This window comes from Lutjanus erythropterus, chromosome 11 (assembly GCF_056507025.1).
Source record: "Lutjanus erythropterus isolate fLutEry1 chromosome 11, fLutEry1.hap2, whole genome shotgun sequence".
Classification (NCBI taxonomy): domain Eukaryota; kingdom Metazoa; phylum Chordata; class Actinopteri; order Lutjaniformes; family Lutjanidae; genus Lutjanus; species Lutjanus erythropterus.
Genome location: NC_139327.1, coordinates 24,178,305 through 24,201,106, shown reverse-complemented (window position 1 = coordinate 24,201,106; position 22,802 = coordinate 24,178,305). Strand labels below are relative to the sequence as shown.

The following is a 22,802-nucleotide window of genomic DNA, read 5'->3' as shown; positions in this document are numbered from 1 at the left end:
TGCATGTGTATTCAAACCGTGGATACGGTCAGGAGCCCTTTTTAGAAACACAATCTCCTGTGGAGGGAACATTGTTCCTTCCACTCTGCTAATGCTCATTTCTGGGAGAAACCGCTGTCTCCTCATGGCACAATCACAGTGACAAATTATGTAATCACATTATAATTCAATGGAGTCACAAAAAAAAAAAACATTCCACTCTTATTGTTCTGATAAATACCATCACAGTACAATCAGGAACTTATCTAGCCATCATTCTCATGCTGTCTTTCTCCTGCACGCTTTTTGTTCAGCTTCCTGTTAAGATCAATGAAATACTGCCATGTTAACTTGGAGATTTAATTAATTTTAAGAATTAAAGGTCCTGTAACCAATTTTGGAGAAAGACAGTTTAAAGTGGAGGAAGCGATCCTGGAGAAAGCTATTTGATTGTTGAGTTCCCAGATTGTCAAATAACGATACTTTGGATTAAACCAAAAATGGCTCATAGAAAAAAAACCATTAATTAAATGCATTAAAACAACATAAAACAAAAAACAACCAGGAGGTTGTTAGTCCTCTGGAATGGCTGCTGGCTCAACTCCCGCCTGTGACCCTTTGCTGCGTGTCATCCCCCCTCTCTTCTGCTGTCCTATCATGATAAAGGCAAAAAAGCCCAAAAACATAACTAAAAAAAAAATTTTGTTTCTTGGTCAATTACAGCATTCTCTTCAGACTGTTGCTACGTATAACAAACCGTTGCTATGAAGAACAGACCGTTGCTATGAAGAACAGACTGTTGCTATGGATGGAGCAATAAAATCATTAACAATATACTAAGCTGGATAATGTTTGGTCATTACTGGGAAATAAACCCTGGCAGAGTGTTGCAGGATTTCAATAAGCATGAGGATGCTTATTTCAGTTATTTATCCCTTACATATTATATTTATTCCATTCTTTGCTATTAATCTTGGTAATATGTCAATATGGTGCTTCACATTCTGAAAAATAAAGTAATAATAATTTAAGAAATACTAATTCTTTGGGTTGGTGGCTCGGACAGAGACACTCAACACAACAATGACACTCAACAATCAATCCAGCCCATAGCAATCAATGTTTGAGTAGCTGGGAATAAGACAAAAATCTTCCCCAGAATCGCTTACCCCACCTTTAGTTGATGAGTCTCATCATTGCGTTGTTAAACATCTACATTTTGGAAATGAGACTCAACTATCAAATACCTTACCAATCTGTGATTGGCCAAAGTCTCCCATCATAGGCTAATATCAGAGCCAAGTGGAGAGGCAGAAGTCTAGTTTTCTCTTAGACCACTTGAATTACAACATGCTTAAAGATTATCATAGAACTTCTGCCCAATGAATATTAAATAAATAAACCCATAAATATTCACTCATTTTGATTCTGAGGATTTGATTTCACTCAAAGACATTCGCACACTAATGGCAGAGGCTGCAATGCAAAAGGTGCCTCTGCTCCTCGGAAAATAAACATTCATACGCACGCAACATATGCTTCCATCCAGATAATGTCTTTTTCAGAGACGTCCCTGCTTACTTCAGCAAGACAATGCCAAGACACAGTATGCATGTAAAGAGTTCAGAGACAGGCCTGCCCGCAGTCCAGATCTGAAAATGTGTGGCGTATCATGAAGCATAACATACGACAACAGAGACTGTTGAGCACCAGACGTCATATATCAAACAAGAATTTCACATCAGCAATTAGTGTCCTCAGTTCCCAAACGCTGGTGATGTATCACAGTGGTAAACATGCCTCTGTCCCAGCTTTTTTGGGACATGTTGCATATTGAATATAAGTCAAACATTTTTTGCATATCCTTGCATCCTGTTTTTATTTACCTTTTACACAATATCCCAACTTTTCTGGAATTGGTAATGTAGATGTTGCTGTGCAGCAGCAACTTGCTGACTTTTTGACTCCCCTCTACTAGTGTTTATACACTGTTTTATAATTTTTCCTGTATAGTCTATATATAGTCATATATAGTATCAGAATTATCTAACGATTATTCTTGTGGTGTCTTTCTCTTCCTCACTCTTTGTTCAGCCTCCTTAGTCCACAGAGGGACAGCGCTAACGTCCTGTCAGTCGCCATCGTTTCTTCTAACCCCCCTTCATCAGATCTCCTGACTTTCTCTCCTGCCAGACACCTCGCCGAGAGACCTCAGGGCTTGACAGGGCATCAATCAGCCACGACCCACAGCTGTCCCGTGATCAGAGCGATTCTCTGATTTGATTCACGAGAGTTTCCCCCTCTGAGGGCTTTCCCGGTGTAATATTTTGACACTTTGGCAATCTGCTTCATGTAATATTCCTGCCAATAGTACACGCTGAACTGAGCCGAGTCGAGGTGAGGGAGAGGAAGACAGATAGAGAAAGAGCGAGGAAGAGATAGAGATCCCCGAGAGTATTTCGTGAGCGGGCTGCTGCTAGACAGGAGAGATAGAGATATAAGTGGGGATGTCTCTGTCGCAGGAGACATGGTCAAAGTATAAACATTCACTCTCTCCTCTCCTCTCCTCTCCTCTCCTCTCCTCTCCTCTCCTCTCCTCTCCTCTCCTCTCTGTTATCTGAGACCTAAATTCTTTGTGTAACTTGGAATCAGAGCCAAGAGAGGGAAAGGACACAGACTGAGCGTTAAGACAAAGACGGTGTAAAAGGTTAAGAGCTGTGGGATGGGTGCAAGTCTGCGCCGGTGATCTGTGGAGGACACCAGGTGTGAAAATGGCTGTGTGTGTGTGTGCATTAAACACAGATAGACAGTAAACAGTGCACAAAAAGGTGTGTATGTGCTCATAGTTTGTAAGCTCTGAGGAAAATTAATTAGTCTTCACTCCATTTTCTCCTGCATTTTCTGCTGTTGTCCCACCTGCACATTGAATATATTCAATATCTGTTGAGTATATATCTGTATCTGTTTCAGCCAACGAGATGCAAACAGTTTTTAAAAGCGGAAACAAGTCTGTTTTTTTTTTTTTTTCATTTTCCCAGGCAATGTTTGAGAATTAATTAATTTTAAGATCTAATTAAATGAAGAAAAAAGATCATCACTGAGAAGATTGGCAGCCACTCTTATCACATTTTACCATGTGCAACATCACATTTGTTAGAAACAGCAGGAAAGCTTTTTTTTTTTCAGATCCTCACATCAGTAGATAAAACAACTTAAGTAATCACTGCGAAAAATGACATCTCATATATTCATTCTAAAGCAATGAATAAAACTATTCGACAGGAAACAAGAGCAGGAAGCAACAGGTTTATATGTATGACTACTAAACAAATTATCATGACATTGTCTGTTTTTTCTAATATGCTGTCAATTACTTCTGTTATTTCTGGCAACTGATTAGGATTTCTGGTATGCCAGTACACATGCATATATTTGAGTAAACATGTAGGTAATACGTGCATATTGCTTGTTGCTGTTTGTGAGTTGGCATATATGTGCAGATACAGCAGATTTACACATGTATATATTCATGTATGTGTGCACATGCATACATATATAAATTGTTTGAGTGTACTTCTGCAGAAATGGTAAATTATTGAACCCATTGGCATGTTTACATTTCTGTGGGTGAATTAATGCATGCAGTTCAAGTTCATGTGTGGAGCTGTGGAACATGCAGGTACTGTAAATGAGATGTACAGTTATTTTTTTTTCCCCCATTTAGATGGCGGTGGTGGGGACACTTTGTCAGAAGGGAATGATTTGCATTTTCATCATGATAATACAACTGCAAAGATAAGTTGATCAATCGATTTGTTGATTAGATTTGAAAATGAATCACCAACTATTTACATAATCAATTAATCTATATATATTTTTTAAATTCAGTTATTTTCCAAGCCAAAATATCCAACATATGTTGATTCCAGCGTCTTAAATGTAGGAATTTACTGCTTTTCTTTGTCATTTATGAGAGTAAACAGTGGTGTCACTATTCTCCAAATTCAATTCATTTAGATTTTTCAGTAAAAACGTTTTTGCACTGACAGTTATTCCGTTGTAAGACTATCTAGTCCTGATTTGTAAACATCAACAGAACATTGGTTTTAGGCTCCAACAACTATCACTTATTTCAAAATTTCAAATTTGAAATTGAAAGTTCCTTTTGATCGATTTTGATTTAATATTGAAATGTCTTTGCAAAGAATCTTTGGGTTTTGTACTGGTACAATAGCAAGATTAATGAGTAATGAGAATAATCATTAATTGCAGACAGTTCATCAATATGTATCTATATAATATGATCTGGTATGCATTTAAAAGGGAATACATTCATGCAAAACTGACTAAATCAAGAACTGCTTAAATAAAAAAATCATGATGCAAAATGATGAAGATTTTATGGCTGTTCAATAAATGAAATCCTCCCTAAATTCTTAAAGTCCTCAAATTAAACAGGGTCCAGCAATTATTTAATCAGTGGACAAATTAATAAGACATATGATATGAAATTAATATGAGAATGTATTTTAACAGTCCATCTGCTCTAACAATTGTTCCCCTGACAGAGACACCCACTCACTCATGGCAAAAACCAGCAGACGCACATACACATACATCAAACTCAGTCACACGCTGAGTCTTTCTCTTTTTTTTTTCCTTCCTCTCGCTCACTCGCTCCCTATTTTTTCTCCCATATATTTTTGGATTGTGGTTTTTCTACTCGTGAAAACACAGACTGTTGTCACAGAGACGGACATGAGAGCTGACAAGGACAAGCTTTAGCAGAGAGCCTCCATCTGATAAGTCTCATCGCCTGGCAGAAGGGAGCAGGAAAGAGGAGTGGCAGAAGGACAGACAGACAGAGAGATAGACAGGTGAGAGAGGGGAGGAGGGGGGGGGGGTGAAAGGAGAAAATGAAAGCGGGCTGACTGACAGTGTTTGAACTGTGGGGTCACCTGCGCCCCAGGGAGCCCAGTTTCAAGTCTTCAGTGTGGTGATCAGAACGAATTTAAGCTCAAATGGGAGGGAAGAGGCTGAGATGAAGGGAAAGGAGCAACGCAGACTGAGCCATGAGCTGGGAATGGGGAGAAAGGAGAATCATGTTTTTTTCCTCACCTCCCTCTGTCCCCATGGAGAGAAATGCATTAGCAGAATGGCAGAAAAAAGCTGAGGGGTCACAACAGTAGTTTTCCCACCAACACAGGCACGAGGCTGCCATCACAAGCAGGCAGTCCTGACAAGACAACAGCATTCACAGAATCGAGCCTTATCAAGCCGAAATCAAAGGAAACAGGTTGTTACTGCCGCAGCCACCAATTAACCATCAAAACATGCAAAGCTGTGTGATTTAACTTCATCCAGGGACGCTCTGATCTGTTGGCTGTCCAGGCGGACTTCAAGATAAATCGACAAATTATTCTCTTTTTACTTCAAGCCACTAAAATGTCAGTTAGCTCTTCATGTCTTCTCCAGTTCTGGAGATAAGTTCCCTGCCGCCTGCCAAAAATAATGAGAGACCACTGTTGATCAGCCGAAATACCACTGTTTGATGAAAGGTAAACTGCAACTCTGCGATTTTTCAGATTAACCACAAAGCTGCATGAAATGGACAGGGGACCAAACCCCTTTTTGCTCTGTGTTCTAGTAACAGTTGAGCGCGCTCGGTCAAGTCAACTTTCTCCTCTCCTTTCTTACTTTCTCTTCCAGTCGGCTTCATGTGTTGAAAAAAATAAAAGAAAAATGTGATAAGGGACATATAGTCACAACTACAAAATCTTCTAAACCAATAATGTGTTCTGAGTGTTATCAATCACCCAGCCAGCTTCAACTGATTAAAAAATTGTATAAAATTAGGCCTGGAAATCATAAAAGAATTTTTCCATGCTGCTGTATCAGTGCCAAATGCCACTACAACCTGAATGCGACCTAAAACTTGGACGCTCAGTGAAGCAGCTTTATTGGACATGTCCAGATATGTTTGTGCCACCAGATACCAAAGACAGAGACAGGATGTTTTTTTTCCCTTCTGTGTTGGGTTTTTGGAACTGGAGTGAGCTGAAGTGAACTGCTGGAAGAGTTACTGATGCACGTACGTAATGAACCATTTGGGAGGAGGGAGGCGGTGTCGTTCATTTGTCACTTTGTGGGGCTTATGGGGCAGTTTCCTGCTAGCTATTGCTAGCTAGTTGCTATAATGTTTGGGAAAACATGTGACCTGTCAGAGAGTGAGGATTACTTCCTCAGTGCTAATAAACTAATAAAACTAATTCAGTCTCATCTGTGAACATAATATCTGCATGAGTCATGTCAGATAGATTTTAATTAGCTTTGGTGGCTGTTTAAAGGTGAATTACAATGCCCATTATCCCATGCCACTTAGCGATGTCATCAAACTTTATTTTTTTTATCACTGTTTCAATGGGAGAGAAACCCCTGAAATGAAACCCCAAGCAGTGTGTTTGTGTGTTTAAGTTAGCTGATGTAAGCAAAATGCTATGGCTAACTAGCTAGGAAATAATTGATGTAGATTAGGTAGCTTGTTAGCCAGTGTTTTGCTAATGTTAGCTATAAGATCTAACTAGCTAGCTAGCAAGTGATGTAGGTTAGCTAGCCAGTAAGCTAGTCTTTCTCTAAGATTAGCTGCGTCAGGATGTGACTACATGTCACTTGTACAGGTCCACCAAAAACATCTTTTAACCATCTTTAAAATTTGGCTTTCTATTCAATACATATAAATCTAGCACATAGTATATCTAGGTTCAGGAAACAGGAGAGGAAGAAGTTGTCTGAAGTTCCAGAATTGGCTGAACTTAGGAAGGGTCACTTAAGTGCTGCACGGATGTATTTCCCTCCACAGAGCCAATGGGATTTTTTCTTTGAACTTTGGGTTAGAGCAGAAAATAAGTCATTTGGTGAACAAAAATATATGCTACTGATACATGTTTTTTTTTTTTTAGCAAGACAGTCTTCACAAATGAACACCACTTTTAATTGCCAGAAGTAAAAAAGATTAGGCTATAAAAAAATTACACCACAGTTACGTGACTCAAGATCATGACCACTAAGTGTTTGGCGTGATGACGTTTAATGTCTGTGCAAACCACTGTACTCTCATTTAGCAACTTGTTAGTAACCACCTTTTTCAAGGCACGTAAAAGCTTCAAAATTCACAAATGAGATATTTGTATGTCCTGGAACAAAATGTGAAAATTTAAACGTTAACCTCAGACCTTATCTCAGGCAAATAACCAAATATCCATTCAAAAAACCCATTGACTCTGAGAGGAGGGAACCGGAAATGCTGATATGCACTTCCAGTTCCCTAAGTGCTAATATGCATATGGGTTATAGGCAAGGGAACTAAAAAATAAGGAAGGATTATAACACCACTAGTGAACATTTCTTTTCTCCGCACTTTGGTGCCAATTCTATTGAGGTTATTGAAGATACACTGTCAATCATGCTATTTGGAGACCGACATTAAATAAACAAATTCACCCTTTTGGGAAAATTAGTCATGTTATTCTCTGAAGTGTGTTCTTTCATTTTTAGAGGCATTTCTTCATTAAGGGCGATTCGATGTATATTGGGTTTAAATGTGCTTCTCTATGCGTCTCCTATAAGCTTCAATAGACCAAAGCCTGGCACCAAGCAGAGCACAGAATATCCCTTATTTTCCTTAGGTTTTAAGACTCATTCCTACAGCACCCTATTGTAGTATCAAAGAAGTACCTCAGAACCTCAATAGGCAACCAACAATAAAATGGCTTCTTATTAGATTTACAGCTAAACCAATGGAGAGTCACCATCCCTCTCCTTCTGATGTGCCCCATGGGACCTAACTTCAGACAAAAAAAATATGAATGGTAGAAAGTTTAAAAAATTGCCGTTTGTTGTAGATTGTTTTGTAGTGTAGTTTTGTGTAACTGCTCAGTTAATTACACACTACTGTCACACAATATATGTCATCAGCACCAATATTGCTGTCCCTTGTAACGTTATCTTATGGATTTTATCCAGTGACTCTCGGTCCTTTCATCAGACAGGAAGAGAAAGAATGACCTGGAGGAAGGACCTGTTGCTTCTATGACAGAACGTAAACACACAGTCACCGTAGCTTCAGCAGCTAATGTTAGCTTTTGGAGGGAAAAAGTCATGATATCACGCAACAGTTGAGTGTGTAGTCTTTCTAATTATGCATCATCACAGTCTTATAAAGCTCAACAGGTTCCAGAAGTGAAAATCTAATTCATGATCTGCATCCAATGTGGACTCACCGTGAGCTATGTGACTGTCAAACGATGGTGCACGGTCCTGTAGACCACACAAGTCCTTATGATATCAACCTTGTTTTAAGAATAATATGTTTTATTTGCATTGTTATGGAGAAGTACTACACTACCTACAATCCTAAAGTGCAACAGCAAGGTCTATGATTAGCAAAGCTCAGTGTTATCATGGATTATATACCTGCACACAGTTAGTTTTGTTTGCAGCCTAGGTAGTTAGGTAGCTAACATGAATTGTACTAATGTTGCTATGCGGAAGAGAATATAATTTTTATTTACATGCAACACAAACTGCAGTGTATTACAGGACTTGCATTTACAGTATAAATACTATAATAATACAAAAGTTACATTTAAGAAGAAGTGGTAACATTCACAATGGATTGTGGGATGAGTAGTTTCTTCACTCTTAAAATAATTATGTACATAGTCTTGCACCTTTTCCTTTTGCCATTTTCCAATCTTTGTTTTGCTCCGAATCAGATGTTTTGATGGTCACAATTAATCTTGGAGCTGGATAGTTTGGTTACAGACTTAAATCTCTTTTTTTTGCTGAAACATTAATGTTGAATGAATGGGATATTTACTTCTAGAAATGAAGTCGCTATAAAAGCTGGCAGCCACTGTTGAGCTCTGTTGCTCATATACAGTTTTAAGACAAACTGTGACTTTCTTGACTAAAGTTATCTTCTAAATTGACAAACATATGTGTAATTTGTGGCACGATGAAAACGGAATCACTAAATCATTTATCCTCGCCATTGACTATCATTCATATTTTTTGCTGAAGTAAGGTCCTATGGTGGTCCACTGGAAGGGAAGGGACTTTGATTCTCTATAGTAGCTTCAGAGAAGAGCCAACCAACAGTAAAATGGTTTCTTATTGAATTTACAGCTAAACCAATAACAATGATTAATGGATTTCAGTGACTTGCTGTCTTTGCTGTTTCTGCTCAATGTCACATTGTCAGTGTCCTACTGAAGTGTCACCTTGGGCAAAGACAGGCAGCCTCCACACAGCTGTGATCTCTGCTGTCTCTCTCTTACCCATCAAGGCTGAACTCTAAAAATGTTTCCTCAACAGAAGCTGCTGGGTGGACTGCCCATCCTGTCGCCTCCAGCCGCCTCTCTCCGAGGTCAACCCGGGTCAGCCAACACGCTCCATCTGACCCCAGCACCACCAGCTGCCAGCTGTATATCTCTGGCACTTCACCACCAGCAGCCCAGGCAGAGAAGATGTGAACGTGTGCGCCCTTGATCTCCTGTCAGGTGGTCTGAAACGACGCCTGTTGGATGTTAAAAGTGTCCCCTGCGACTGGGAAAGAGTTGGACACCCATGATGCTCTGCCACCCTGCGCGCATCTGCAGCGGAGGGAGCGCAGCTGGACTCACACACCGCCTGATGTTTCAAAGCTGCTGCTACATGTCACCCTCATTGCACCGAGGATGGGATGCCTGAGAATAAAAAAAAATAATAAAATAAAAAAAACATGCGCGCTACCCGCCAAAAAAAAAAAGCTCGCACCCACACCGCCCAACACCATGCACGTATCGTAACACCCTCCATCCTTACCCATCCACAGGCGGGTCTCCTCCAGGGGATCAGATGATGAATGTGTGTGAGGCAGGTGACAGATTTGGCCATCACGCTTTATGACTGTGGAGTTTTAGAGCATCTGGCAATGAGGATGAATACAACTGGGCTTCAGACTGCAGCCAGTCCCCATTTATCAGAACCAATATGTGAGCTGCTACAGCTGAGTGAGCATGAGCCACCAAGCATGATGTATGTATACTGTGTGTGATGGAGTGCTTTACATCCTGCTCCGTGTTGAGACAATTATACTGTAATTACACTTATAGAGAGTATGTGATGGACCTATAATCACCTAATCACGCCGATCAAACCCACGCAGCGCGCACCGCGACGCGCACAAACAGCTGGAGGGAGATTTTCAGGAGCAAATAGACACAGATATGATTGTGTTGTCAGGGTGTCAGCCATTAAAACAGCTCATCTAGACTGTCAACACACACACACAGAGCTCTATTTACACACGGACGAGCATCCACACAGATTACAACAGGTGCAGTCTTCTGCGCGGCTCTGCGGCCATCAGCGGCGCCGACGCATGGGCGGTCGGTCGCGGTAATCACCTTTATCACCTTTCACACACCAACCCAGAGGTGACACACTCATTAACCGTCGCCTACCTGCCTGTGAAACGCCTGCTGGTCCCCCGGTGTGAGAAGATTCACCCCGCTCGGTTATCAACAGAGCACCGTTGGCGGAGACGCTGAGGGTGTTTTGAATTGCCAAGATGTGTTTAGTCTGTTTGCATCCGTCCTGCGCTCTTGAGGAGTCCGTCCGACAGCCAGAGATGGACTCATTCAGTCTGTGTGTGGGACCTGCCTCGGGGATTCACCAGTGTGTCATGTGCGCCGCACTTTTTAGACAGTTATTTTCAAAAAATATCAACTGGTTAGGTGTGGAGGAGGAGGAGGAGGAGGAGGAGGATGGTGGTGGTGATGGTGGTGGGAGATTCTGTCCGTTTTAGCTGAAGCCCAGACCCACATGAATGGCCTCCCATTCGTTTTCTACATCTCACTTCTTCTTCTCATCGCCATATCTTGAAATTTTGGGGGGGATGAAGAAGCAGTTGGTAGGTAGAGTGCCAAATCTTCGTCCTATCAGCTCGCCCAGACGGACGCCACCCAGCCGCCCACGGGTCTGGGTCTGAGAAGAACCGGTGCTGCTGCTGCTGCTGCTGTTGATGCTGCTGCTGTTGTTGTTGCCTCTTAAAAAAAAAAAAGATAAATCACGATTTAAAATTCAATCTACTCTGTCGAAGCGGAGAGGAGAGGAGATTGTGATGCCTTTGAGTCGGTCAAACAGCAGCGGATGGATGGCAAGGGATCTCCCGACGCTCCCGGTGCATTTATCTCGGCGTCTCCCGGTGACACAGTTAACCCATTTATCGTTTGTCCAGTCCGGTAAGGGAGGGGCCACATGGGGGCCACGGCAGCCAGCAAGAGGTGTGCCTGTGTGTGTATAGGTGAGCGGGAAATATGCGACGCCGTGGCGCTCAGTGGGAGCTGCCCTCCTCCTCGCAGGTGTGTGTGATAGAGAGAGAGAGAGAGAGAGAGAGAGAGAGGGAGAGAAAGAGAGAGAGAGGGAGAGAGAGCCAGAGTGTGTGTGTTTGTCTGTGTGTCAGAGAGAGATAGAGACAGGGTGTGTGAGGTCCGAGCAATTAAGGTTTCAATGGATCAGTGCAGCTACAACATCTCCCCTGGGGACGCGTGTGTGTGTGAGTGTGTGTGTTTTCATTTAGCCATTCTTCATGGCTTTAAGAGTCATTGATGACCAATTATGGTGCTTAGGAAATGACATCAGCCGCAGTACTTAAATGATGCAGTGTCTAATCTCCCCCCTCCCTTATCTTTCTTTTCTCCCCACCACCCATCCTAATTCTTCTTCTTCTTCTTCTTCTTCTTCTTCTTCTTCTTCTTCTTCATGGGCCAGCCATAAAGATTCAAGACACCTTCCTCCATCCAAACCTCTTTTTTTTCAGATCAGGCTTTTTGTGTTTTTCGGAATAGGGGAGGCTGGGGATGGCAGTAACCTTTTTTGTTTGAGCCTCACTAACTCAGGGGTTGTTTGTGCCAGATCTTTAAAACTTTGATGCAGGGTTTCCATATGTGTCAATAGAGAGACAAATAATTTTTCAAACTAGTTTGAAATGAAAGGCGCCACTATAGCTCACTTGGTAGGGTGAGAGTGTTGAGGCTATCAGTCCTCTGCAGCGACTGCCAGTTCAATTCCCGCCTGCAGCACATTTGCTGCATGTCATTCTCTTTCTCTCTCACCCTTTCCTGTCATATCTTCAGCTGTCCTAACGGAATAAAGGCAAAAAGCCCAAAAAACAATCTTGAAAAAAAAAAACATTGATTGAACAGCCACATTAGACCATATTTCACCAGGACTTGCACCTGTGAGATCTGTAATTCTCTCCATTGTGCAAATAATAGCATATCATCACTTTTGACCCTCACTAAATAACTCCAAATTTCTCAGTTGAAAGCCTGAAAAAAAAGTTGTCAGACACAGGGCATGAACCCCAGTGGCCAGAATCAAAGTCGAGCCCACTGTATAAAGCTATAGTCAAAATATCCCTGATATTAGCACTGCCATCTTGCACTGGTGACGGCATTTAAAGCCAAACATTGGGGAAGCAGAATGTATGAGCTACACTGCAGCCAGCCTCCAGGGGGAAATCAAGATGCTTTGGTTTGACTTTTGGGGAGCTGTCATGACATCCATTGCTATATATGCATTCTCTGCATAGTCCCCATATTTGTCAGTAGAGAGGCAAAGTCCCTCCCCTTCCAGTGGTAAATATGAACTGTCTTCAATTGTGAGAGACAAATATTTATTTGATCCCATTTGAATTGTGCCACGAACTACACATATGATGTTTGTAAATTTAAACGATAATTGATCAAGTCAAGAAAGTCACTGTTTGTTGTAAAACTCTTGAGGCGTAACACTGTGATGATACGTAATTAGAAAGACTACACACCCACAAGTTGCGTAAATGACATTGTGACTTTCTCCCTCAAAAAGCTAACGTTAGCTGCTGAAGCTATGAAGCCTGTGGGTTTTCGTACTGAAATGTAGTCACATGAATAATGGGTCTTACCCGTTCTCTCTTTTCTTGGCTGATAAAAGGATCAGGAGCCACTTCCCCTGTGAGCTCAAAAAGGAAATTGTGTATGCCGATAACATCACATCAGCTCTTTTCTAACTGCTTAAAGTGTTGCAGCTAACCCAGTGTTACAATAGTCCCTATTCTCCCCTACCCCGCCACTATGCCATTTACATGCCCTATGCTAATTATATAATAGCCTGTGTGAAGTTGCTGTTTTCCCCTGCCAGCAGCTCAATTGCAGTCTTAGCCTTGAGGTTGAATGCGTATAATTAAAAGTGGTTACAGCAACTTATTTAACCGCTGAATCTGTCCCCCTCCCGCTGATTGCAATGGGTTAATACATTAAGTGTGCGCCTTAGGGGATTTAGCAGTGTGATGGGCTACTAGACTGCTGTTTTGTCACTGGGAGTTGAAGCATCAGTGAGAAGTAAATATAACACAAGTGAGTCATGGATGCTCCAGCAGCTCTGTGGGCATAACTAATGAGCCTGACAAAGGGTTTGAACAGATTTTCTCCAGGTTCATGCAGAAATTAGGCCAAATCTGAGCTAGAAAATCATTGAATTTACCCTTTAATTCTCACATAGAAATCATGTCATTTAAATGAGAAGAATGTGAAGCTGGAGAAGTAGAAATCCCCCCCTGTAGATGTGATTACGATGTATTTTGATGCCCTATTTTCTTGGCATTTAATGTGTGAAGGCACAGATTAGATAAATAGATATATAAAGAATATAGAGAGAATATATTTAAGGTCATTATGACAGTGATTTATGTTGTATTAAGAAAGACTAGTCCCTCAGGGAATTGCAATGTTGCAGTTGCAACAGTTAATACAAATTCAACCAATCCCTGTGAATTCTGCACATTACAGTTTTGTGCAATCACCACAACATTACTGCAAAATTGACCAATAACCACAGCTTCCGGCGATCATTCATGCCATGTACCTCTCAATGCAGTGACTCAAAGTTTTATTATTTATTTGTATTTTGATCTTTTTTTTTATTTAATAACAGGTACTGATAAAACCCAAGGTTTGCCATTGTTTTTGCCATTTATCAATGCTCTGTGCACTTTTATATTTTATAATTTTGTGCTTAATTTTTGAGCTCCAGAAAGATTTTGCCCCTTTGTGGAATATCCCCCAGGTGCACTTCTTCATTACCAAATGAAGCATATTTTGCCACAGTATTTGTTATCCTGAGCCGTCTTGGTAAGGTCACTTAAAACACTCATAACAGAGTGGAGTGTGGTTATATTCTACTGGGAACAAGTTGCCTTTGATTTTTAATGAATTATAGAAAATTTTTACTTGCTCCCACAATTTCATTGCAAAAAACACCCAAATAAATGTTGCATCATGCATCACAGAAATCATTTTAGGCCACAGAAATACCAAATCCTGGAGTGACTGACTATTTTTACATGTGTATGTATGAAGAAATTATCCAGTTTGCTATGATTTGTTGAGCAGTTTAGCTGTTTATGTGGTTGTAATGTGTATGATTGTATATGTGGTGGAGCCCAGGAAGAATAGCCAGTGCTTATGCTGTTTCTAATAGGTATCCTCCTAATAAAGTAAATATTACAGAGGTGAGGCCTCTCTGAACACGTTCTTGTCTGTGGTGCTGATTTTTTTGGGTGCTGTCCATGGTGCTGAAGGGCTTTCTTCACCACAGGCAGGACAAGTGAAGGTGAAGTGATGCGCCTCATGTCAGCATTTACAAACAACCGGCATGACTGTGATTTCTGCCCTTTTAAATTAGATTTGAATTTGTTCAAAGGCACAAAGACTGTCCTGAGAGAGCGTTACAGGCTATTTCGTTTTCATACATCAACGCTAATTCTATAATAAAAGCCATAAATGTCATTTGATAAATATACGAATGTCACTGATGATTGATGACCCCTCATATCATAACAACATTATATATTCCAACCCCAAAATAACATTTTATGACCACTTTATGACAGTTTAACAGCCAAAATCTCCTGTTCAATAGAGACCATGTACAGCTGAGGGACAAATTAAAGGAGAAATCAGCATAACGTGGGTTCAGGGTTTTTGGCAGTATAGGATGGAGGATATTAAATCACCCAGAATGAATAAAAATCTAATATCTCGACCTAGACCTTTTTATTTTGTATAGTTAGAATTGTGTGCTTGTTAATACAGCATAAACAACCAGGAGTTATTTATGTTGTCTGTATTTTTTGTTGGGACAATCTTTTAGTTTACCTTGTGAGGCAGCTGGATTCACAAGATCACACGAGAACCACCAGAAGTGGTGCACCCAGTCAACGTCCAGACCACCGGCAGCTACGGGTGTGCTTTTTGGTGTGATGCCACAAACGTCCATCAGTCATATCAGAACTGGAGAGTATTTCTTCATTGAAAGAAGAGCAAACAACAACATTTAAGCCTTTTATCTATGGAAAAGATGATGCTCTTCTCACAACCAGCTTCAGCAAGAGTTTGATCTGATTAGTTTGACTGGTTTCTGATTGGTTGTCCTCCTTTTACCAAATAATTTCTAAGGACAACGTTCCAGATGGCTCTGTGTAACAAACCATCTGGCATGTCAGGTTATGTTTTAGTGCTGCTCCTTGGTCAGGTCTCTCATGACTTTTACCTGGTGCTAGAGCTGCAACGATTAGGTGATCAATCATTTAGTCAACTGAAATTCAAGCAAAAAGAAAAAGTCCAGAAATATGAGAATCTGCAGATTTTGGACTGATGGTCAGACAAAAAATGATGCTTCGTGGGTGATGGGTGTTTTACTTTTTTAAAATGTTTTTTATGCCAATGAATTGACGACCGCTGTGGCTGGAGACTTTAGGTTTTCAGGTTGTCAATGTGTCTGTCCATTCATCGTGATCTTGTGAACGTGATATCTCAGGAACACCTTGAGCAAATTTCTTCACACTTGGCACAAACCTCTATTTGGACTTAAGGATGAACTGATTAGGCTTTAGTAGTCAAAGGTCGCTGTGACCTCATAAAACACATTTTTGGCCATAACGCAAGAATTCAGACACTAATTATAACAAAAATTTAACATAAATGTCTAACAGGATAAAATGATGAGGTGATGACATTTTCTGTCCAAAAGGTCAAAGGTCAACTTCACTGTGACATCATAAATTCAGCTCAGTCCTCCATACTCCTCCGTAAAAATAGTCTTTAAGTGACAGAGCATGTTTCTCACTGGAAATTATTCACTGGAATCACATGTTTTGCCAAAAAATACACGTAGTACTGTTTAGTAAATTCATTCAAAGCCTTCAATATTGATTGGGAGCAGTTAAGATTGGGAGTTTAGCTGAAAATATAATCAGCAGATTAATCAAGAATGCGTGCTGAAGACCTACATGGAAACAGAAACAGTTCCAATATATATGATGGGATAACCTTGTTGGATTACCGTGCATTCAAAATTCAAGGCAATCACTGTCCAGCATGAACCAAAGTTAGCAACAGTCTCCCAGATGGAGGCTTATTATCAGTAAAAACAGTGACATCAGAAAAGACATAATGCCACTGGAAATGATGGAGAGGATTTCAATATGAAGGTTGGTGAAATGATTTCAGTTTTAACATTTTCAGTACATTTAACAACACTGCGATGATTTTAGTCACTATATGTGATATACAATTTTCATACAGTTTGATCTACAGCCTGATTAAATGAACTACTTGAAGGAGGGTCACAATGTCAATGAGCAGCCACCACAAGCCCAAGATATTGTCTCAGCTGGTGCTTTAGTGATGGTGATGAACTGTTGTTTAAGACATTGGTCCAAAGTCTGTAATAGGTGTTCAGTTGGGTTGATATCTGGTGACTGTGAAGGCCACAGCTTATGATTCACACCATTTAATCACTCATCAAACCATACAGTGAGTCATATTTCCTTTAGTTTGTCACCCATCAGTTTGAAGAGTAGACTGACGTTTTTAACCACTATTGCTTCAGTAAATTCACAACAGAGATTCTAAAATATAAAATTGTGAATATTGGACTGTCATAATTGAGGTTCAGTCCACACCGCTGGGTGCCATCCAGTACCTTGCTCTCTAATGGTCGCCGTGTTACTGGAACCCATCTGCTCTAAATGGACACAGCTGTGCGGCGGGTATCTGGCCAGGTGATAATCTAAATCTCATGGTGAGTTGAGCACAATTTCTCAGGTGTTGAGAAATCCAATTTACTGCTTATTTTTTCGGTGGGGGGTGGGTCGGTCATACTCTGTTGATTATGCAGCAAACATTTGCAATTCATTCACAAGAAGAAGAAAAAAACACTCTGACACGTAAGAACAAAATGTCAGCAGCTACTCTTTGTGTTTCCTTCAATAAAAACCCACTGAGTCAAAGAAGTTGACTTATTTTCAGCTTCCTGATTCACTGTGCTGCAGTTCCCTGCTGTCTGACTGACTAATACACTTCACCCTGAGTCTAACATGGATCATACATTCACAGCTGGATTCTGCCAAGTAACCTGAGAGGACTGACAATTGGCAAAACCTCAGGCTTCACACATTTAAAGAGCAGAGTCGAGAGAGGAGGTCTAAACCATCGAATAGAGCCACAGGGAGACACTAACATGGACTCTGACCTCGTAACAAATCAATACAGGGACTCATGTCTGCAATCAGGAGCGGCTGCCCCGTTTTTTTTTCCTATGATGTTTACTCTGTCAGACTGCTTATTGCTCACTAATAGAGATATGCTTTTATCCTGCCTCCTGAGCTTTAATCACTACACAAATGAGACCATGACGAATACACAGCCCGAAGTGACAGGATTCACACTCCAGATTTTTTTAATTAGATTGTTGACAGTGGAGAGTGCCGAGAAATATAAGGGAATGACATGCGGTAAAAGGTCTTCAGAAGGTTGATTTTAAATAGTAGAGCAATTATCTTGTCTGATGGCCACCCCAACACCACAAAAACTCAATGTACAATATTAACACAATAAAATATTTATATTATACTTATTGTGCTATTAAAAAATAAAGATAAATGAAAACTTGAAAAAATGTCAAATAATAAAACTGACGTGTTTAGCTTTGTTTTTGGCTGTTTTTTTTTTTGTTTTGTTTTTTTTAACTGAGAGTGCTTCTGTTTTCCTTCTTTAATAAAATAAAAGTAGCCAGCTTGTCAAATACTGAAATCTTGTTACTGACCCTGTCAGTTTGTGATGAGTTGGGATGAGAACGAGTGGCCAGCCATGACCTAAGCATGTGGGAAAAAAATGGAAATGGACAAAATTTGTCAGACAATGAATGTTTAAATTATTATTATTGGCACTTTATAATAACCATAATTCAGTCTGTAACACTCTTGTTGTAGGATTAACCATTTATTGCAGCAAATGGAAATACAGATATGTTTGGCGCTTATGGCTCCTCTCTTAAAATGCTCCCTGAATTGACCAAACAGCATGCTAAGCTAACACAGGGAGCACAATGCAAAACCACCCAGGGTGTACTAGAGGGAGCCCTATGCAAAATAATTTCTCTTTTTTCTTTTTTTAAACTTTGAGCCCTGTGATGGCCAAGGCCACACAAATGGACAGTTGAGGGTAAAACCATGCACACACTCACCTCACTTCTTTGTTCGGGTTAATTTAATTTGCAGTCAGCCACACCCCAAACAATTCAGGTCCACACTACAGTTTATTTGAGTTATAATTTCTTTATTTTCCTCTAGCTTTACACTGTTTAACTGGAGTGCACACATTGTCACACTGTAAGGTTAAATTTAGTCATTTTCTGTTGTATTAATCATTTTTCTTTGTCTTCTTTTGAGTTACCATGCTGGTGGGGGTGGTTTCTTCCTGGACAGGCAAAAGGTGTGGCACGGGGTGGAACCTGTTAAATCCTGTGGCCAGCTCATCAGGCCGTACCATCTCCAGCCATGTCAGAGGGGGGTTTGGGTTTGGTTAGTTTTTCCTGTGTATTAGTTTTAGTGGATATCCATTTTGTTTTCCCTTTTTTTGTTAGTTGGTTTGGTCAAGCCAGTATATATGTTCCCTCATGTTTCATTTTGTTAGGTCAGTGTGTTCAGTTAACGCCTTGTTTTGTTGCTGTCATTTTGAGTATAGTTATATTCTGTTGACCTCTTTTATAGGCCTTGTTATTAAGTTCCTGGTTTATATTGTTTGGCATTTTTTGGGTAAATAAAAACCCTCCTTTTCAACAAATTCCTGTTCTCCTCTTTGCCTCACTGCTTGGTCCCTGACAAGCCCTGACTCTTAACTAAAAAGATAGAGGCTGAGGTGGTGGCAGCAAGCCGTGTGTGCAGCATTGAGAAGAGAGAGATATGTATGAGGACAGCATCATCTTTAAATGGACCGCCTTGCGCTGAGAATGGCTGTGATTGGTGTGTGACTGATTGGTAGCAATGATTCAACTGACAGCTGTCAGCTGATTACAGCTGAGGCGCCTGATTTCCATGTCCTGCATGAAGTAAGGCAAAACTTAATTTAATCAATAGTAAATTAAATTTTGTTTTACCTTTTGCTAAGTTATTTTATTGGTAAAAACATTAAGGTTATATTTATATATGCTTTACAAAAACATTTATTAAGCAATTTTAATGTTATTTAAAGATTAGTTGCAACTTTACAATAACCATCCAGATAATGTTTGCATCTGCAGGGTTTTGCAGTCAAGTTAGCAATAATAAAAATGCAATGTTGGGTAGACTTTGTAAATAAAGGCACAAAAACCACTTGGGTTGGTTTAGATTGAGCTGTGGGTAAGTTCATGTACATAATATAACATATGTAAGTTACATATATAAATACATGGAGCCTTATTATCATCAGTTGAAACCTTATAATAGCTCTCCAAGTAATGTTTATAAACAAACTGATTTAATAACTTTACAAACTAATTATTAATCATTAACAAAGTGTTACAAATATCAAGACATTTTTATTGTGACATTTGATATATTACAACATACCCACCCAAAACAAAAATCAAGTCAGATTTATTCCATACTAAAGTAAAATAACAGTATTAACTAGTCTGCAGTAAAATCAATGCAGCAGCAGATCAGAAAGTGGAATGGGCCAGACTGAATATATAGACTGAAAGAGTCTCTGTTGAGGTCAGGCTACAGCAGCCGTCTGAACAAGAGCATTAGCATTTCAAAGTCCATGTCCAGATATGGCAATTTATTTCCCCCATACACTGAAAGGTGACGATAATGTGCTGTTTTAATAGTCCGTTTCAGAGTAGTGTATTTATCAAAATGAAAGGATTATCTTAAAGGGCAGCAAAGTTTGTGATTTCAGTTGAGTCTTGTGATGATAAAAGTCAAACTGAAGATAATGGGAAACGAGCTGTAAGTTTCTGACTTTATACTGCAGTATACAGCTGTAGGAGACACAGCCCTCTACTGTACGTACGTCTGTGGTGTAGTTCACTTCTCATATAAACGCTGTTGACGTTGTAAAGTTGCAACTCTGCGGAGGAGCGGTGCCTTGATCCTGTTTCTTGCTCTCTCGTGAAGTGGAAACCTGGCAGCCACAGGAACATGAGAAAGCAGATTAGGGTTTCAGATCACAACTCTGCTGTATAATACATTCAACAGCTCTCCAAATCCAACCTCATTTTCATTAGCATTTAGATATTGTCATCATCCATTCCACTCCACATCCCTGCCATGCCTATTCCAAGTCCTGCAGCAACGATGACCTTCCATGGGGAAAAAAAGCAGGATCCTGTCAGCCAGAGTTTTGCGCCGTAGGCATCATTGGAAATTACATTTAAATTCCTTGAGCAGGTTAATTCACATTCACCATATGTATAAAGGACTATAATAGTAAAACAATCAGCAGATAAGTGTGATACAGTGCATTTTATGTGCTTATGTATCTGCTTATGTGAATAAGTATGAACATGAGAAAAAGTGAGCAAGAGACAGAGATCAAGAGAAATCTGTGTTAAACAGGTGAATTCTAGTGGTAATGCTAGATTGCTAATGTGGACCAGAGATAAATATATAATTTATACAAAAGATTACGGCTTAAAGGTCATCCAGCGAAACATTAAACTTGGCCATCCTGAGCACTTATGAAAGCTCTTAAAATGTTCCTCACGCACAGAAATGAATACGTGTCCTGCAACATATACCATGGCCTCAACAGCTGGGGTTAAAACTTAAAGTTCCCTCTAGGAAGGTTATGTCTGCAACACAACATGAATAATGCAGCACTGAGTGGATTTAACATCCAGACCTTTGGAGCAAAGTGTGTGTGGAGACACATGCATGTGACAGAGAGAGAAAGAGAGGGACAGAAAGTGGCCAGCTGCTCACAGATGTGCCATAGAAACATTAAACAAGATAATGAATCACAAGACATTATTATTATCAAATTATTATTATTATTATTATTATTGATGCTTTGGTTTTATTGTTCACCTGACAGTCATGCCAAATAAAGCATACTGAATTAAATCAAATTGAATGGACATTTAGCTCCACTCAGTAAAAATGAGACTGACCTAATGTCTGTTGTGGAAAATCTCGGCTGAATAGAAAATTAAAATGTACTTTTTTGCCTCGTTTTGCCAGAGGCACTAGGGCCAAGGCCAGAGGCATCCTATCCTTGGGAGGGTAATTATGTGTAAAGCCACTACATATTCCAAAAATACACATAATGTGCTGTGGCTGCTAAAGTACCTAAAAAATCATGAGCTGTGATGAAAAATTCCATCTTTTTGGCACATCAAAGTGAGTGCTAGATAGTCAAAAGAATGTATAAGCAGTGGCACACGTTCTAAATAATACATTTCAGTAAATATTTGTACTTGCATGCAAAACTGAATACATTTTAAGGCTGATAATGTCAAAACATTTTCAGCTCAGCATTTAACAAAATTTCCCCATGAAGCTGATTGGCAAACTTAGCACTCTGGGCTTGAGCGTGCCAAGAAATATAAAGGAATGTCATGCGATAAAATGTCTTCAAAAGGCTGTATTTCAAATTTTATGATGATGTCCAATGGCCGCCAAGACAGCCCAAGACTCAAGTCACACTTATTCTATAAATAATTGAAATAACTGTTTTAAATCGTGCACAGTAAAAATAAAAAAGAACAAAAGAGCTCTGCAGGGGCACTAAGGTCAAGTCCAGAGGGATCCTGTCTAGCTTGGGCAGTTATGTGTAAAGGCAGCACGTTTTACAAAAACACACATAAATGTGTTCTACTACTTTCCCTGAAGTTGTGACTGGTGTGAAAAATTACACCTCCTTGGTACACCAAAGAGAGAGCAAGATAGTCAAAGGAAAAACAGTTTTAAATGTTTAATTTCAGTAAATATTTGTACTTGGAGGCAAAAGTGAATACATCTTTAATGTTTTCTAATGTTGAACTTTTTCAGTTCAGAATTCAACACACTCTGCAGCTGGATACTGGATATCCACACAAACAGACCTAAGACATTTTGGATTGGCCGTCTCACCTCCTCCAGTCTAGTGCTCAACAGCTCCCCAGGGCTGTGTGCTCAGCCCCCTCCTTTTTCCTGCTGTACACGCGTGACTGCAGCCCTGAACACGGAAAGAGGTCTATAGTGAAGTTCATAGATGATACCATATCAGGAGGAAATCACAGAGTGGTGTACAGCAAACAACCTACTGCTCAAAATCAGCAAAACCAAGGAAATGATGATTAAGTTTCAGAGAAAGGAGGCAAAGCCACACCCCTGCCTACATCAGAGGAGCTGAGGTGGAGCAGGTGAACAGTTGTAGGTTCCTGGGAATCAGCATCACCGAGAACCTGTCATGGACATTGGACATTGG

At 40.1% G+C, this 22,802-nt stretch overlaps 1 protein-coding gene across 1 annotated transcript in view; it reads right to left on the bottom strand.

Moving 5' to 3' along the window:
- Positions 1–11,367, bottom strand: part of caln2 (calneuron 2) — a 42,427-nt gene extending 31,060 nt beyond the window's left edge. The window contains exon 1 of the mRNA XM_084730331.1: positions 10,485–11,367. The gene's annotated coding sequence lies outside the window, so the exon portion shown is untranslated. The remainder of the gene's footprint in view (positions 1–10,484) is intronic.
- Between the last annotated feature and the right edge of the window lie 11,435 nt (positions 11,368–22,802).